The sequence below is a fragment of the Pipistrellus hanaki genome (genome assembly GCF_964339955.1).
Source record: "Pipistrellus hanaki genome assembly, chromosome: 8".
Lineage (NCBI taxonomy): Eukaryota > Metazoa > Chordata > Mammalia > Chiroptera > Vespertilionidae > Pipistrellus > Pipistrellus hanaki.
In genome coordinates, this window is record NC_140510.1 from 45,885,171 (window position 1) to 45,904,454 (window position 19,284).

Here is a 19,284-nt window from a genome sequence, read left to right on the forward strand (position 1 = left end):
ACTGACCCTCACCGTCCTGAAGGACGTGTATGTGCAGGACAGCCTGAGCTCAAGCCCAGTCAGAATGACATTGTGCTTTATTTGCCTTTCTGCTTCCTTCTTCATCTTTTCTTTTCTTTAAAAAAAAAAAAATATTTTTATTGTATTTTTACAGAGAGGAAGGGAGAGGAATAGAGATCTAGAAACATCGATGAGAGAGAATCATCGACCAGCTGCCTCCTGCACACCTCCCACCAGGGATGTGCCCGCAACCAAGGTACATGCCCTTGACCAGAATCGAACCCGGGACCTTTCAGTCCACAGGCCGACTCTCTATCTACTGAGCCACACCAGTTTCGGCCTTCATCTTTTCTTTCACTCTTTCTTTTCCTCCACATTTTAAAAATTGCTTACTTGTCACTTCCTGAAAAAAGAAAAAAGAATCCACTTTCCCTTGAGTGTTAATGCTCTTGAGAACGCTACCTGACTCCCCACCCCTCGAAGCTATTATGTATATGAAGGCTCAGGCGTGGAGTGCTGAAATACAAGGGGTCCATCTGGGAAGCTGGTTTCTGAGTCAGTTAAAAGGCATATGTATTTTCTCCCTCTGGCACCGATTTAAATTTGTTCCTATTTCTGTTGGGCTTCTACCTACATGCTTTATGTGAGGATGAATGTTAATGCTGCTCTTAAATACAGTAACCCCACTGGTCCCGCACCAGAGTAGGTATAATTACGATAGTGTTATTTTATGAGCAATTAAAGGGATTGTGAACAGTTAAGATTCATTCTAGAAGGAGCATGACATTTATTAAAATAAAGGGATATATTTAAAAAGCAAGCCTCTTTCAATTCACAGCAAGGATCTTGGTGTGCCTGCAGTCTGATTTTGTAATAGTTGTTTTCCCTAAAGCAATTTGGATGCTACATTAGTTCTAATTATGATTTCCTGTTTAGCTGTTTAGAACCCAGACACCTTCTTATTATGTCCCCAATAGTGCATTTCTGGAAATGACTTCAACCAATTGCATTAGCTCTTGTTCCTTTGGTTTTAATGTGGCTCACCAGACGGGAACCAGGTTGTCCAAGTGTACAACCCAGACAGCACAAAGCGGTGGGGAGAAAGAGTTTCAGTTATGCTAAGGTCCGAAGGGTAGCCTAAGTGAAGGAATGGGATTATAGCTGAGGGTTGGGGAGGGCCTCATGTTTTGATATCTGAAATGTCTTGACCAACTGGCCTTTTAGGGATGATGTTGATGACTGTACTTCATTTGGAGCCAATTCTACTTCAGGTGTTTTACTGGTGAAGGAGAGAGTGATGACAACAATGATGAACTTTATCTTAAAAAAAGAATAGGCATATTAAATATAGATGTAGCAGCGCTAGGACAAATCTCAGAAGAGCCCGTATAATCTCTTTAATGTTACCACTATTATGAGTTAGAATGCCTTATGTACAAAGTTCTCTCTGTATTATATAGCCGGAATCATTATGCCCATTTTTACAGATGTGTAAACTAAGGCCAGAAAGGTTCAGGCACGTGTTTAATGCTGTTTAGAGTAAACAGTGGAGATAAGACTTGAACCCCAGTTCCTTTACTCCAGATTGTTCTGTTTCCTCCACCTCCCTCAGTGGCAGAAGTTCATGGGAAAGTGACAGGGGTCTTCAGCTCCCTTTGAGTACCCTCTGCACTCTGTTAGGGGAGCAACACACTCCTGGACTGTCCCTAAGGATGTGTGTCCTCTCCCTTACACATATTGGCTGTCAGAGGACTGACCAAAGTCCACATGAGATGGATTTTTACCTCGTCATTGGCCTGGATCTGGAAGCAATGTCCAGCTATACAGGGTTAGCTGGGATTCAAGGCATTTATCGTGGAGAAAACACATTATTCTCCAGGGTCAATTTAAACCATTATGCACATGTCAAAATTGAAAAAAGGAGAGGAAAAGAGGCCGAACCTACCTTGGCCCAAATTAAGATGTTTGTATGTGTTTTTCCCTTTCCCCTTCTGAAATAAAATTCAGTGGCATGTTGGCAGTTGGCCATTGGAAAGCTAATGGCAACAACAGAAACTGAAGACAGGAGACTCTTTTCTATGGTATCCTGTCTTCCCAACACACAGAAGAAAGGCCCTGTTGGGATCCCACACAAAGATGTGGCCTACCAGACAATGGGGTAACGGGAACAAGATACTTCTCAGAGAGCACAGACATTTAAACCACATTGGGTAAAAGCAATGCTTTAGCTACTCCCTCACCCGCACTCAGTAGCAGGGCACAAGAGCTGACAGAAATTTATCCAAGAAAGAAGGGGTTGTTTACAGCACAGACAATAGGCTGGCAGGTTTCATTTCCCCCGCATGTAACTTGAAACCAGTTTAATGAAATAACTCCCAGATTTCAATGGCTGCTGACGCTGGGCCAGAAAGCCCGAACCACCTTGGTTGCTTAGGATACGGTAGACAGGGCCGGAAACCCACAAGCGGTGGTAGCTTCTTTAACGACCACTCCAATGTCATGTCGCTCTTCCAGGACTAGGAGTGCGGAGGCCTTTGAGAAGGCCACGGAGGGCTGTTGCCAGCCACAGCTTTAGTTTGTGTTCCCTGCTGTGCTCTGGATCCCCAGCTACTGTGAGGTGGATGCGCATGGGAACTGTTTGGTGGTGTCTCCCTATGCAGGGGCTGCTGCAGAGGCAGAAGGAATCTTTGGGACTTGCAGTCCGGCAGTTTTGGATTAGGTGAGGCTAAGAGATCGCTGGGTGGTCAAGTCCAAGATGCTGATGTGTGGGTAAGGAGTTCCACCCAAATGCATGGGACCCGGCTGTGCCTGTCTGCACTCTGCTCTCTCAGAGGCACGAAGGGTTTTCAGCACAACTCCCCGTGGTGGTAAGGTCTAGGACAGTGGTCCGCAAACTCATTAGTCAACAGAGAGGCAAACCAAGGCTCATGAGCCTCATGTGGCTCGCGAGCCTCAGTTTGCCGACCACTGGTCTAGGAGTTTAGAGTCAGATCAACCTACTCGAGAATCCTGCTGCCCCTCCACTGATTCTGTGACCTCAGCAAATTACTTACCATGTTTAAGACTGTATATTTTTTTCTACTGGAAAAAGGTAATAATACCGACTTTGTAGAATGGTTGGGAAGATTAAATGAAGTAAGGGACACCATATGTTCATCCCACACCTGGCCCAAAGTAAGTCTTGATTCCTCAGGCCCTGGGGGAAGATTACCTGCTCAGGTGGCTGAAGTTTGCCAGAAAACACCCTGATAACGTTCATCTTTGTTAGAGGAAACTTGGGGGAAGAGTATCAATTTTAACTTTTTCATCAACTTAGTTTATCTGAAATATGTTTAAAGTGTCTTATATGCCAGGCACTGAGGACCCAGAAATGAATAAGGCAGAGCTTTGCCCTTATTAAAAGCACCTTCTGGAATAGTAGGTTTCAAGTCTTTTGACTATGATCCATGATAGGAAATACCGCAATGCAATGCAGTACACACTCTCACACACAGTATTTAAATAAAATTAGAACAAATGTTTCCTAAAAAAATTTTTTTTTCCAATCCTCATTCAAGGATATTTTGTTTTGTTTTGTTTTTATTATGTGTTTTTGTTGTTTTAGAGAGAGAGGAAGGGAGGGGGGAAGAGAGAAAGATCAATCGGTTACCTCCTGTGTGCACATGGATCAGGGATCCAACCCACAACCTGGGCATGTGCCCTGACCAGGAATTGAACCCTGAATCCTTCGGTGAATGGGACAATGCTCTAAGTAACTGAGCCATATTTGCCAGGGCTGGAACAAGTGTTACTTGCTTGAAATAGCAGTTGCCTTTGCATGTAAAGCACTCTGATAATTTTTATGCTATTTTATTTCATTTAAAAAGCTGCCAGTGACTTACTAAACTGATTTTACACCTGCTTATAGATCACAACCACTAGTTTGAAAAAAATACCAACTCTGACCTTCCCAATAACCAGGGTTGGCATGAGGCCTTGTTAGGGAGGTGACCACTCCGAGAGGGCCTGGATCTTGACTATTCTGAGTCAGTTCTGAATTCCACCCCCTTCACCTTTGATTTCTGGTTTAGGCAAAGACATGTGAAATGATTCTAGCCAATGAGATAAGAAGGGACATCTTCAATGGGTCTTCTGGAGTGATTTTCCCTGCTGTGAAAAAGGAGCATATAGAAGGGGCAGTTCTCTTTCGGACCCTGACACTGTTGTTCACATGTGCTGCCTGGACCTGGGGCAGGACCATAATTAATATGGTAGATCCATATGTGGCGATCACAGAGTGTGATAAAGAGGAAGAGCATGGATTCCTGGTGACATTTTGGAGCCATTGAACAAACCAACTTTGGAATTGCCCTACTTTTGGGTTAGTTATATAAGCTAATGCATTTGTCTTATTGTTTAAACTTCCTTTGGCTGGAGTCTTTATTATTAACATCCCAAATGATAGACTGGTATACCTGTCTCTTGCATCTGGAGCATGTGCTATAATTTTTTTTTTTTTTTTTAACTTTGAATCACCTGGGAACCAGTAGAATCAAATTAAGACCACTTAATTACTTCCTTAAATATGGTGTTTAATTAAGTTCATGTCACATAAATGAACTCTTTCTAATTGTTTCTTGTAAACTGTGGAATGACTGAACTGATCTTAAAATATGAGTTAACCAATGAAATAAGTTTAGCTGTGTGATTTTGGGCAAATTACTTAACCTCTCCGTATCTCAGTTTCTTTCATCTGTTTATACAAGAATATGAGGCTAAAGATGATTTTCATATCTAGATTCTGTAATGGTAAAGGGTGGTGTCTGAATGAAATTCCTCAGAAAGAGGAGTTTGCCTTTAAGTGGACGGTAGGACTATTAGTGAGGCCTAGTATGTTTGACTAGAAAGTTTTATTTTGGAAGTTGGAGGTGGGGGTGGTCTTATCCCGAGATTTGATGGGACAGGACTAGCAATCAGAAGATCTAGATTTAGGTCATGGCTCTACTATTTGGTGGCCATGGAAACCTCATATAGGCTCCACCATTTTCTGTGTATAAAGTTGCTTTGAACATTCTGTTCTCTTTGAACACGTTTCCCCTTCCATAAAATGCAGGGAATAGTACCTTATCTGTTGACTTTTCATGATGGTAAGAGAAATCAGATGAGGTAATATAGATTAAAGCACTTGGTTAGCCATTAATGCGCTATACAAAAGATTTTGCTGTCTTGGTGATGTAAACCATAGTGTGCATTTAGCTTGTGAAATCTGTGCTGTGTTCTAATAAACTCTCAGACGTTATTGAGATCCCGATTTTATACTGGGGAAATAACCATGCTCCTTGGCTGTGAGCCTCTGACTCTCCCTCTCCTGGCGAAATCGTGGGCACATTCCATTGGTTTTATTCTGAGATTTTTTTTCACTTGCTAATAAAGAACTACTATTGCTTTCATAACAAGGGAACTGCACAAATCACTTGAGGGATGCAGAGGTGAGTTTAGGTTAAGAATAGAGACCTTCTTGTAGTTGACTTTTTCTTAGAAAAACCCACATTTTTATTCAAATACAATATTGGCTCAGAAATCAGAACACCTAGTGATCCTCCGTAGGCAGGGCAAATGAGTTAGACATAAATAAAATATATTCATTTGTTGGCCCTGACAGTGAGGTCCGGTTTTAAAATAAAAGGGTAATAAGTAATATTCCAAAATAAATGTGTGGAATCAGGCTCTTCCAGTCCCCCACCCCCACCCCCCCATGAAATTCTACCGGTCTTACTCATTCTAGTTAGCGATCTAATCTGAAGTACCAGGAGCGTAAATGATTTCCCTAACTGGTGAGTGTCTCTCACAAAATCGTCATTAGAGCCGGGGCCCAGCCTGGACTCTGCTCCTAACGACCATCCCATATGTCTCTATAAATAGACCGTTTGTGAATGCTTTTTATTGGGCTTGGATTGGACAACCGTCATGACTCTCGACTTCCCTTCCTTCCCTGTTATCTGGATTTAAATGATCGCTGACAGCCAGGATGTGATAAAGATACTGTGTTCAGAGTTCTGAACACAGTTTTTCAACATAAGGCTAGAAATACATGTTGTGGACAAAAGATGGAAATCCTACCAGCTGGTAGTCAATTCGCTCCGAGTGGCTCTCTTGCTTTTCAGGAAACGGGGCTCTGGTCTCCTGTCCTTGTTAACACCCCCTTCTTCAGTCTGGCTGTAAATCATTGCCTTGGCAACACCACTTCCCACAGTCCACAAAGCTATGGGCAGCCTTTCTATGTTTTGCCTTTGTCTCCTTTTCATTGGCCAGTAGGTCATTACAGAAGCCCATGATCCTGCTCATCCCAGCTTTGTTTTGTTCAAAGCCTTGTGCAAAGAGGAAAACCAGGATTTTGAAACAGGCTCTGGGCTGGGCTGTTCCATTACGCTGCAAAATAAATCTCAGCAGAGCAGCTGGACATGAGCACTTTTAATGGACAGGAGAGTCTGGCCAAAACAGGACTGGGCGAGGGGAGGGTCATTTTGTTGGGATGCTAATTTTGCGGGGTCAGATGCTTCTCCGCTGTTTTCATACCACACAAGGTCTCCTCCCTCACAGGCAGCTGCTGAAAGGAAGGTATTCCTGTGGCCATACCAACTGCACAGTTTGGGCAAAGCCCATGCATTTTCAATCTGCATTTACACAAGGCTGATTTGTCATTAACGGCAAAAGCCAGGAGAGGGAGTTTAAAATGCAAATTAAAACGTAAACATAACATACAAGTGGACAACCAACAGTTTCATCTGCGCTGAGCAAGATTTTACCAACTGGTTTCAAAGGGGAAAAGGACTAACATTTACTAAGAGCCCACTGTGTGCCAGTCTCATTAAATTCTCATAGCAACCCTATAAAGTAGATACTGTTTTTGCTTTACCACCACCCCTTTGGGAGTTGTGCCAAGGGGTGGTGGTGCTGGTGGGTGCTCATGTTGGCATGCAACAGAAAAGGGGTTTCAAAAGCAATGCCTGAGCTGCATGCCACTTAATTTCCCTGGGAGTCATCTCTGGATAAGTGGGTATAACCAACAGGATTTTGATGGCCTAGGTTACCAGCTTAATTTTCCATAAGCTCTTGGGAAAACACATTGTATAACCCCATCAAATTATGCTGAGTTAAACTGCATCCTTCAGGTGGAAGAAAGTATAGGGAGGATAAATGGCGATGGAAAAAAATAAAATAAAGTAAAAGAAAAAAAAATAGCCCTAACCGGTTTGGCTCAGTGGATAGAGTGTCGGCCTGCGAACTGAAAGGTCCCAGGTTTGATTCTTGTCAAGGGCATGTACCTTGGTTACGGGCACATCCCCAGTAGGAGGTGTGCAGGAGTCAGCTGAATCGGTGTCTCTCTCATTGATATTTCTCACTCTCTGTCCCTCTCCCTTCCTCTCTGTAAAAAAAAAAAAATCAATAAAACATATTTAAAAAAAAAATAAACTGCATGCTTAGAGTCTAGGATAAGGTTGGTTCAATCACCCATGTCTTACAACTACTCCATGATTTTTAAAAAACCTGTATCTTATGTTTGAGCTACTATAACAGAATACCATAGACTGGTGGTTTAACATTTATTTATCACAGTTCTGGAGGCTGGGAAGTCCGAGAATAAGGTGCTGGCAAATCCAATATCTTCTGATGAGGACACTCTCTTTGGTTTATAAACCAATATCTTCTCACTGCATCTTCACCTGGCCAAGAAAAAAATCTCTCTGTGTTTCTTCCTTTAATGATATAAGCCCATTCATGAGGACTCTATTCTCATGACCTAATTACCTATCAACCACTGCCTCCCCTTCCCCCAATACCAGCACATTGGAGGTTAGGATTTTAACATATGAATTGGGGGTGGCAGCACAAACATTTAATCCATGACAATCTGGTTTCAATGTCTCTGAGGTTATCAGATTCATCAAGGGGGTTTGACTATTTGATTGTGGATGCATCCATATAACCTGACTTTCCCTTTTTTTGTTTGGTAATAGCCTGGGAGATGGGGTCGGGGAAGGAGTCTTCCTCTGTAGAAAAGTTCTGTCAAGGGGCAGTAGGGTATAGTAGTTACAAACACAGGTTTGGTGTCTAGATTTTGGATTCAGACTGAGGTTTATCATCCAAATTGTCCTATTTACGTTTTGTGTGATGTTAGGATACTTTTTTAACCTCTTGAGGTCTCAGTTTCATCACTACGAAATGGGGATGATAAATATGTTGCTTACCTCCCACAGAAGTTGTGAAGATTAAATGAGATACTATATATAGCATTCAAAATCTCAAGAAGTACTTGCTCTATTGCCTGTATTGGTTTGCTCTGGCTCCATAACAAAGTACTACAGATGGGTTGGCTTAAATAATACAAATTTATTTTCTCACAGTTCTGAAGGCTAGAAGTCTGCGATTGAGGTTGGGTCTTTGAGGGTCCTGTGGGAAGGTTCTGTTACAGACATCTCTCTTTGTCTTATGTATGATCATCTTCTCTCCATGTTTTCATAGGGTCTTCCTTCTGTGTGTGTGTCTGTGTTCAAATTTCCTCCTCTTATAATGACTTCAGCCATATTGGATTTAGATCCACTCTAATTACTTTATTTTAATAACTTGATTGCCTCTTTAAGAACCCTATCTACAAATAGGTCACATCCTAAGGAACTAGGTGTTCAGAATTCAACATAAGAATTTTTGAGGGACATGATTCAAATCATAACAGTGCCTAAACAAAGTTCTAAATGAAAGTTACTCTCAGGGCGAATTTTATTCCTTCAAAGTTGCCTGTTTTTGTTTTTTCTTTTCTTTTGAGTAACCTCTGTAAATTTTATGCCTTTCTCATGTTATCTCCTATTTATAAATACTTTTTTAAAACTTACATAAATATCTTGGTCAAAGTTCTAAGGGTGCTGGACAGGTTTTTCCCAAGGGAAAACCCATGGAATTGTAGGCCAATCAGTAACTCAATACCTAAATATGGGGTGGGATTATTATAATACACTTAAGGTTTTTTTTGGAGAACTCAACTTTATTATTTTACTAGTGACCCGGTGCATGAAATTTGTGCACATTAAAAGGGGATTAAGCCGAAACCGGTTTGGCTCAGTGGTAGAGCGTTGGTCTGTGGACTGAAAGGTCCCGGGTTCGATTCTGGTCAAGGGCATGTACGTTGGTTGTGGGCACATCCCCAGTGGGGGGTGTGCAGGAGGCGGCTGATCGATGTTTCTCTCTCATTGATGTTTCTGGCTCTCTATCTCTCTCCCTTCCTCTCTGTAAAAAAATCAATAAAATATATTTTTTTTAAAAAGAAAAAAAAGGGGGGATTAATTATAGGAAATAATTTAATATTGCTATTTGCCCTTTCTCTATAATAGAAGTGTCAGAGGTGAAAGAAAATTAGTAAAATGTATATGAAAACCTTCCTCCTATCAGAGTCTGGGGCACACCATGGGATCCAGAGTCAAGTCCCCGCTCACCCACATGCACCTCAAAATCGTGTGAGACCCAGACCCGGCTGGGCCCTCCCCCACATTGGGCTAGATCCAGACCTAGCCAGTCCCACCCTTGTCAAGGCCTGCCAGGCAGGGGGCGTAGCCTCAGGTCCCCAAGCCTGGTTCCAGGACAGGGGTTGTGACCTGAGGTCCTTCAGCCCAGACCGGGGTGAGGGGCATGCCTTGAGGTCCTCAGTCAAGCGCCAACAGGTGGGGGACACAGCCTTAGATGCCCTGTTAAGTCCCACTGGGTGGGGGGCGTGGCCTGAGGTCCCCAACTGGTGCTGGGTGTGAGGGGCCTGACCTGAGGTCCCCAGTCAAGCCCCATGGAGGCGGGGGAGGACGTAGTCTTGGGTCCCTGCTGATTGCTTGTTAAGGCTTCTTATGGGAACTTGGCCTTAGCTGTGGGTGCAGCCATCCTTGTGACGGAGTGATGGTCAATTAGCATATTCTCTCTTTATTAGATAGGATTATTAAAATACCATGGGAAATCTTCCTTCCTCTCTTATCTCCTTCCTTCCTTTCTTCCTTCCTTCCTTCCTTCCTTCCTTCCTTCCTTCCTTCCTTTCTTTCTTTTCTTCTTCCTCCTTCCTTTTCCTTCTTCCTTCTTCCTTTCTGCAAAAAGCTTTCTTATTTTCATTTGCTCCATGCATGGGAGAAGGCTTCATGGTGGTTAAAAGGATTCCTGGTGGTCTGGGGGAGAGGCTCAGGCAAAAGCCAGATGCCCGGGGAATGCAGAGGGGCCCCTCAAAGGCCTCTGGGCTCCAAAGGCTCTGAGATGTGCTTGAAGGTGAGCCTTTCAAAGAGATCCTCACCCAGCCAAGCCTGAGGGCTGGCCAGCCTGCAGAGGTGGTCACCCATCTTCTTGATGAGTTTCACCTCCTCGTCTAGAAAGTGGTTCTCCAGGAAGCCACAGAGATGAGAGTCTGTAAAGAGCAGAACCCAGGGCAGATCCAAAAGGGCCTGGTTGAGGTTCTTCTCCATGTCTGTGGCGGCTTTCATGACGTCCTGAGTTTTGCCTCACTCACCTTGGGAAGGCTTCAGCACGTACTGGAAGAAAATGTGGCTGCCACGCTGGTTTTGCCTCTTTTGGAGGGGCTCAGCACCCTCACACTTCTCTGCCAACTTGAGGAAGAAGTGGCCCACGCACTCCGGAGCCACATGATCCCAGTGAAAATAGAAGCCCCGAGAGAGAGGTGGGTGCAGGAGGCCTGCAGACAATTGACTGGCAGCCTCCACCTCGGTGGAATAATTCTGATGAATTTGGGAACTCATGGTTGTTCAGCAGTAAGGAGTGAAGGTCAAAAATGGTGTTGGCTGGTCTTGGAGGCTGGGGCTGGCCGAGGTGGTTATGAAGGTGGTGACTGGAAAAGAGGCTGGAGGGTGGTCAGAGGCTGAAAGAAAGGGCACTCCCAGCCATCTACTCCTTCAATAGTTGTTATTAGTTAGGAAATACTATCAGTCAAGTCCCAAAATACTTATGGCTGGCATGAAGAGGCACCTCTGTGTGTGAGCTGGGATTGGTCAGGTGTGGCTGAGTACTGGGGTTTGACAGTCTGTCTACAGGTGAGTCATTCTCCCACAGGTAGGGTGTGTTAGATAAGATTATTCTGGGTGGCAAGTATCAGAAATCAACTCCAGCTAGCTTAAGAAAAATATGTTCTGTGTACTGGGAAGATACTGGGAAATCACAGGAGGTCCAGGACGGGAGTTCTAGGCCTGTGTCAGGTCTTTCCTCTTTGTTCCTCCTCTCTGAGCAAGCAGTCTGTGTCCTGATAGCACCCTGTCTGAAAAGCATAGATTGTAAATCATTGGCTCTGAGGCAATATTTTACCAAAGATGATTCATTTGACTAGTATGGCTTTGAAATTTAGTTAGCAACTTAGACACAATTGGGAGACCTTCACATAAAAATTCAGATTTCTCTTGGAAAAAAAAAAATCAACGATGTGGCAACAATAGCTGTCTTACTGCACGGCAACAATTAGCTGGAGCTGAATAACAGCTGCCCCTTTAGACTGGGCACGTCTCTCCTGTTAGACACACTCTCCACACTCCCTGTTAACACCCAAACATAGACTTAGTGTTAGGTGCCCTTTATTATCACAGGGGCATTGTTTTTTTATTGTACTTGGCCTGCTTACCCAGCTGACCCTTGTAGGTTACTGAATTTGGGATATGTATTCTGTGCTATCACAAGACTACGCCCAGTTCCCAACTTCTGTGACTTCCAGTTCACGTATGACATTCCCAGGAGAACGGATGAGATTAGCTCAGCTGGAGGCAGGTAGCTACCTCAACACCAAGCAGTATGACCAGTATCTCGTGGTTGAGCATCTGCTTGGAGTCCATCCCTAAAGACCCAAAGTGGGGACTGTAAGAGAAGAGGAATTGCTTCCAGAGAAGAGGGACCTACTACAGTGCAGAGCTAGTTCTTGAACGAAGGTAATGTTATACCCATTTTATATTTTACCTAAGCTTTAATTGCTGGGTGTTGAGGTAACACCCAACAATGTCCCCTTTAATGAATTCTGCAGATTAAATGCTTCCAAGTGTAAAAATGGCAAAAATTAATGCAATTTGAAATTTATTCTTTATGTAAGCAGTGTCTGTGAGAAGGAGTGGAAATGTGTCTACAAGCCACAGGCTGGTGCTCCAAAGTTCCATTTAAGACACAGATCTGTTGTCCAGTTTGAGGCTGATGGTCTAACATAGCTTTTGCGTATCTGGAGTCCCAGGCTAAGGATGGCAAAAGTGTGAACCCATGATTCTATCTCTTGCCTGGCCCATGGCAGGCATCATTAATACCCTGCTGAATTCCTTTCTGCACTAGCTAAGCCGATGGAAAATGAAAAACAAACAAACAAACAAACAAAAAAACCCCCACAACAACCCATTTACCAATTCTGGCTTCCTGGGTGACTTACCATGGAGCCTCCTGGAGCTATTGGAGTCAGCATTTTATTGGCGTGTGTGAGAGTCTGGATGGAGACTTCCATTCTGAGCAGATGAGAGGTAGGATGCTCTCAAGTCATCAAGGTGACTCTGCCATCTGTGGTCTTTTTAAAAAATATATTTTTTAAATTGATTTCAGAGAGGAAGGGAGAGAGAGGCAGAAACCTCAATGATGAGAGAGAATCACAAACAGGCCACCTCCTGCAGGCCCCTCACTGGTGGTAGAGCCCACAACTAGGGCATATGCCATTGACCAGAATCAAACCCGGGATCCTTCAGTCCGAAGGCGCTCTATCCACTGCGCCAAGCTGGCCAGGGGGCCATCTGTGATCTTGCTACAAACTCCAAGGAAGTAGTCTGAGCCCTCTCCTTTAATAAGTCTCAAACAAAGGCTACTTCTTATTTAGTTTAATGCAAATGAGTGATTCTGTTGGGTCACATCACAGTTGGGAAGGTGAGTGAAGGAGCAGTCACGGGCCCCTGGAGTCAGATGAGCCCCAAGGGGACCCTTCAGAGGGTCCAGAAAGCACTTCTTCCTGGGTGGGCTGAGGAAGCGCCATCAGAGCGGGCTGCTTCCTGCACTCCAGGTTTCAGGCCTCCGTCCACAGCGGTGCGGTGGCGATGGACCTGGCAGACTTCCAGGCATAAACACTGCACGGCTGGCTCTGAACCTGATCTCCTCACTCATTCCCTCCTGTCCTCTCCGCTTCCTGATAGTTAAGTACATAGTCAATTGTAGATTCATTTTGTTCGAATGAAAGCCTCGGAATTAAACGTTTTGTCCCCCTCAGGACGTTTGTGTGTCCTATTATTTAAGGGCTCTCAAGTGCAAAAGATAGACTTCATCTATCTTCTCTGTGTCAGACACTCCTCAGCTGGAACACATGGATGTGAGGAGACCGGGGCTGCCTCTATCGTGCAGGGTGCCCTAGGCAAGTGCCCTTGCCTCTGGGCCTTAGTCATCTCCTCTTTAAGATCTGGGGCTTGGAATTGTGACTAAATTCCCTTTGAGTTCTCATAGCTTTCAAACTAGCTCTGAGCTGTCATTCGAAGCTCTGATTCTCTCAATCACTTCATAACGGGGCCTCCCATTGCTGGCAGAAGGCACAGGACACCTGTGGCGGTCTGTCCCTCTGGTCCCCAGCCCAGCTCCCACTCCAGTCGTCCTTGGTCCCTCCTCATTTTTGCATCTCTTAGCTCCCACCACGGTGTCCCCAAAATAACGGCACCCCCAATTCCTGTCCTCACCAAACCCTGGAATAAATTGGCATCTCTCTTCTTGGAGTGTTCATTTTTAAGATGAAGGAGAACTAACTTCCTTACTATAAGGTTTCAGATATCAAGTATGTTTGTTTGTTTTTTCCTTTTTGGATGGAGGAGGTCCTTCCCAAGCAAAGCCCTGAAAACTACTGGAAAGGCATGACCTCTGTTGATCCCAGTCAGGTCCGTTTGTTACCAGAGCCACTGCCAGGAGCTGCCATCTCCTCTCGTCTCTTCTCGCCCACTCAGTGTGGTCTAAAAGCTAGGGACTCAACGTGTGTTGGGGACAGGAGCACCAGAATCACCTAAGAATCCTGAGAAATGCAGGATCTCGGGCCCCATCCCAGACCTACTGACTCAGAATTGGACTTACGAAGGCTCAGGGGCCCAGCCAGAGCGGCTCGGTTGGTTGAGCATAGACCTGTTTACCGAAAGGTTGCCAGTTTGATTCCTGGTCAGGGCTCATATTTGGGTTCCAGGAAGGTGGCCAATTGATGTTTCTCTTTCTCTCTCATCTTTGTATCTGATGTTTCTCAGTATAAAATCTTAAAAAAAAAAAAATCAGTACTGCCATAAATAATTGCCACTTTTGGTCTAGCCGTGGACCTATCTATTCAGTGCATCACGCTAATGCCGACTGGTTGGTGGATTAGAAGCAGATAAGAATTCTCATGCTTAGATTTCTTCTTGATTCCCTTGGAAATTCACCCAATCAGTGCACTTAAGTCTCCAAATGGCTTTTGCAAACCAGGTAAGCTTGGCAGTTTGGCTTCGCATAATTGGCCAGTTTTGCTAAGAGGCTGCCAAAGGCACCATTGTCTAACCTTAACTATTTTAGTTTAAGGATACAATCTGGGTTTAAAAGCCAGCTTGTGACTTACTTTAAAATGGTTAAAAGCTCAGAGGAGAGAGCTATTGTACTCCCAGTCTCTTTATTTTTATGTCCTCGAAGAAGAATAAAGCTATTTATTTCAATGAGCCCAGGCTTAAATTGTGGGGGGCCTCAAAACATTTCACACTTGGCATTTTTAAAATAAAGAGATTTTTCCTTACGTGGGCAGCATGGGGTAGTGACTACAAGTGTGGGCTGGAGGACCTGACCACCTGGGTTCACACCTAACCTTTCCCAGCTCTGTGAGGTGGGGAAATAAGGTAACACCGTTACAGGGCTGCCATGATGACTCAGCTAATGCAAGGGCAGGCGCCGAAGCGTGGCCGACATGTCGTAGTGCTGAGTAAGCATTTATGGTTACTTTTTCAAAGATTTTAAAAAATTGATATTTAAAGAGAGAGGAAGGGAGAGGGAGAGAGAAACATGGATGTCATGCTCCCCACCAGGTATTGAGCCTGCAACCTGGGCCTCTGCCCTGACCAGGACTCTGACCGGCGACCTGTGCACAGGACAGTGCACAACCAACTGAGCCACACAGGCCAGGGCTAGCTCACCCTTTTTATCTTACAAATGAGAACAGGGAGACTTAGGAAGGAAGGTTCAGGGTCTGACTGTTGTACGGCCCAGGCTGAGAAGCCTTCCTTGCCCTCCCTGCTCTCCTGGGGCAGCTCTGTGCTGGGTCTGCACCCACCCAGCCGCTGGGTGGGAATTCTTTTTCCTCCCTCTGTTTCACAAAAATGCCCTCGAGGGTTAATGGCAAGAACAGAATCTGAGATTGACTCAGGCCCTGCGTTTTCTTTGCACGTCGACCTCCCCTCACCCAGAGTTACTTTCACCTTTTCACCCCTGGCCAGGCATGTGCGGTCTGGGATGCTGCTGGCAGCGGAGCAGGCCGGTGACATCTGAGAAACCGCTACCTCAGCTGCTATTAACAGCAGCGCAATTTTAAGCGACTGAACTCAAAGCGATCACTTCCCCAGGGTCTTGATAATTCCTCCTGCCAATTACAGCACTTTGCTGAGATTAACTAATTAATCCTCACCATCCACCCAAGAGACAAAATTAAAAACGATTCTTCCACTCCGGGAGAGCACCTTTTATCTGAGGATTATGAACGCTGATGCATTTGTCTCCCGTGACAACATGGCAGGTTTCAGAGATGACAGGGAAAATCATTACCATTTTCAAGAACTGGAAATACAGAAAACTCCCCTCCAGGACACGGAGGAGGGGGTGGGGGTCGGCACACAGGCAGGTCTAGGCAAGACCGGCGCTGGTGTACACCTGTGCTCCTGGCATCCTGATGGGAACTCCCAGGTGCGGCTCTGACCTCCTGCGCTCATCTGTCTTAACATCTTCCCCAGTTCCCCAGGGATCATGTCTGAGATTAAGAACAAGAGGTGGTTTCCTGGGGGTATTCAAGTCTGTGTTTAGCTTCCAGGAACCTCCCATTTCTCCTCTCCCACTTGTCTCCAGAAAGCAGACTCGTAGCCTCTGTTTACCAAAGTTCAAGTTCGGGATGAAATGGAGCCAATAGTGAAGTGCTATGGGGAGGAGAGAACCTGAAAAAGACATTACAAACTGAGGCCCTCGGAGCGGGAGGCGAGGGGGAGAGAGACGTCAGTCCGCCAGAGCTCTGGTGGCGGCACGTGGGCTACAAGAAGGGAAGAACGGTCTTCACCACGTGGCCCAGTAACAGGTTGCTATGATTTCTTTGTAATTCCTTTGGCAGCGGGTTAATTTTACGTGAGTTGGAAGCACAGATGGCTGTTACTAAGCTGCAGCCGAGGCTGGGAACTGTATCTTCCGGGTTACCTCATGGGTGTCTGAAAGACAATAAGGGAGATTCAGAAGGTCACTTCAGAGACACTTTTCCCGTAAAGGCCAGGCCATTGTATTTCTTCCAAGTTTCAGATTATTGGTACAGACAGCGCTCCTGGAAACACTGGCTGTTTCCCTCCCTGATGACAGACAGCTGTGGGCGTGGGGCTCAGAGCCTGGGGCCTGCAGGAAGGGTCTCGAGCCCCGAGGTTGCTGCAAAACTCCTCTAGGTCCCTGAGGAGTAGGAAGTCAGAGGAAAGACTCTTGTTTACCTCAAAATTCATGAAAGGGAAAGTGATTTAAGACTGTACACTTATAGGGACGTAAAAGAAACTGGTAGGTGCATGACCTTATTTATAACAAGCATAGAAGGCTGGTCGTGAACGGACCCCTCTTATTTTGCCTGCCCAGCATCCCGTTCTTTGGGAAACTGACTTTTCTCCAGTCATTATATCCTGGAGGGGCTGTCAACCACAGGACATATCTGACATTTCTCTGACTCCCGCCCCTAAGATTGGGTACATCGCTTTAGCTGGGCTATTGGAGTCTGTATGCTAGAGATTTGAATCTTTTGGGGAGATTCCCCAGGAAGAGAGTGTTGGTAGTTGTCCACCAAATCTATCCTTCCCTTCTTCCCAGGGACACGACTAGACTGTATTTTCCCACCTCTTTGCAGGTAGGTGTGGCAGAGCGATCAAGTTCTCCCCAGTGGACTCTGAGCATTGGGTGTCATTCCCAGGCCTAGACCTAAAGTCTGTGGGTGCCCCTCCAGCACTCTCTTCAAACTTTGTACTGTTTGCAACATGGATGTACAGGCAATCCAGCTGTGACCATATAGACAATGCCCTAGTGTGTGGCAGAGCAAAAACCTGGAAGCAACATGGGTCCATGATTGAACTCATAGACCAGGGCTGTTCACCAGGCTGGTATGCTCATCTCTGACTGTCACATGAGAGAGATAAACCTCTTTGTTCCCTACTCCTCTGCATTGTTATAGCAGCCTAGCTTTGTGGTTTAACAATATAATACATACTGTACTCTCTGAGTGTGTCCATGGATAATAAGTGTCTGTCAGGGCTGAGAGCTCTAACTGCATTGGCACACTTATGAGGTTGTTCTTCATGACGCACATCACCAACTTATTTCTCCTTTTGTCTATCTTATGCAATTGCATTCCTTTTAAAAAAAGAATCTAAAAAAATGAATTTACAACAGCAATAATAAGTAAAATACCCTGGGATAAGCATCTTAAAAGAAAAGCATAGGATCTACATGTGAAAAAATGGCAATATTTTTGAAGTACATAAGACAGCTGATTGAATGTAGAGACATATGACATTATGAAAACTTCAATTATGAAGACTTATATTCTCTGCAAATTGACTTGTAAGTGGGCAGTCATTCCAATAAAAATTACTAATTTACAAATCATGGGAACAATGATTTAAAGTTATTTAAAGTTACAATGAAAGAGAATAAACAAGAAAATATTGAAAAAATTTTTTGGGGGGGTTTCCCTACAAAACATCAAAATTATTAAAATGCTACAATATATAAATTCATCTGTACTGTTTCAAGAGTAGACTTACAAATTAATGATAAAGATAGAAAATTCTGGTAATGTGTATACATACACACAAATATATGACTTTATACATCATAGTTATATGCTTTATATTAATAGGAAGAGGGTTATACCGCTCAATTAATGATTATAGGATGATAATTAGTTGGCTAAATAGAAAAGATCAATTATATCTATATCCCAAAAACAACAGAACTAATTTTTTTAAAGAAAACTTTTTAAAAATACTTTTAAATTAAAGGACATATAGGTAGGTGTTTATGTGATCTTGCAGTGAGAAAGCAAAGGATGATATGAAAAAGGAAATTTTGCCCAGCCTGTGTGGCTTATGTGTTTGAATATTGACCCATGAACTAAGAGGACCTGGGTTTGATGCCCAGTCAGGGCACATGCTGGGGTTGCTGGCTGGATCCCCAGTGTGGGGCGTGCAGGAAGCAGCAGATCAATGATTTTTCTCTCTAATCATTGATGTTTCTCTCTCTCTTTTCCTTTCCCTTCCTCTCTGAAATCAATAAAAATAAACAAATAACAGAGAAAAAGAATCAAAATAACCAAAAATATGTTGTTTGAATACATTGCGGTTGGTCAACATGGTGGAATTTTATGGTGTCATTACAAAAAGTGTAATGAAGTAGGGAAATGCTCACACTATAGTGAGTGAATTAAAACAGGATCTATAGTGGCCCACAGGCCTTCCCTGATCTGATAGTCCCACTCCAGCCCTACTCCGACCCCATGCTCCACTCTGCCCTTCACTCACTCCACCCCAGCTGCCCTGGAGTCCTGAGTGTTTTCCAATATTCTACAATAGTATTTGTAGCCCGAGGACTTTGATCTTGCTCTTCCCTTTGACTGAAACACTAACCCAAGGTGTATACATGGCCGCCCTTTCCCTTTCTGCACTTTCTGGATGAATCTGACATTATCAGCCATACCATCCCTTGTTACTCAATATGAAAATAGTAGCCACACTCACTGCCCCTCTAGTCTCCCCTCCCCCCCACCACACCATTCTCCCTGTCCGCTCCCCTGCCATATGTTTCCCTATAGCACACGACATATTTTCATGTGTGTTTATTTACTGTCTCTCCCCCTGAGCAATGCCAGCTCCATGAGGACAGGGAACTTGCCTGTTTGCTCATTGCTGTATCCCCAGCACATAGTAGGCCGCCAGTAAATACCTATATCAAGGATACCGTATGACATTTGTACAGAAACCTCAGGTTATTATTTTAAAATTCCGTGATTTGCAAAGATCACCCAAAACCTGAGCTGGCCAAATGTTCCAA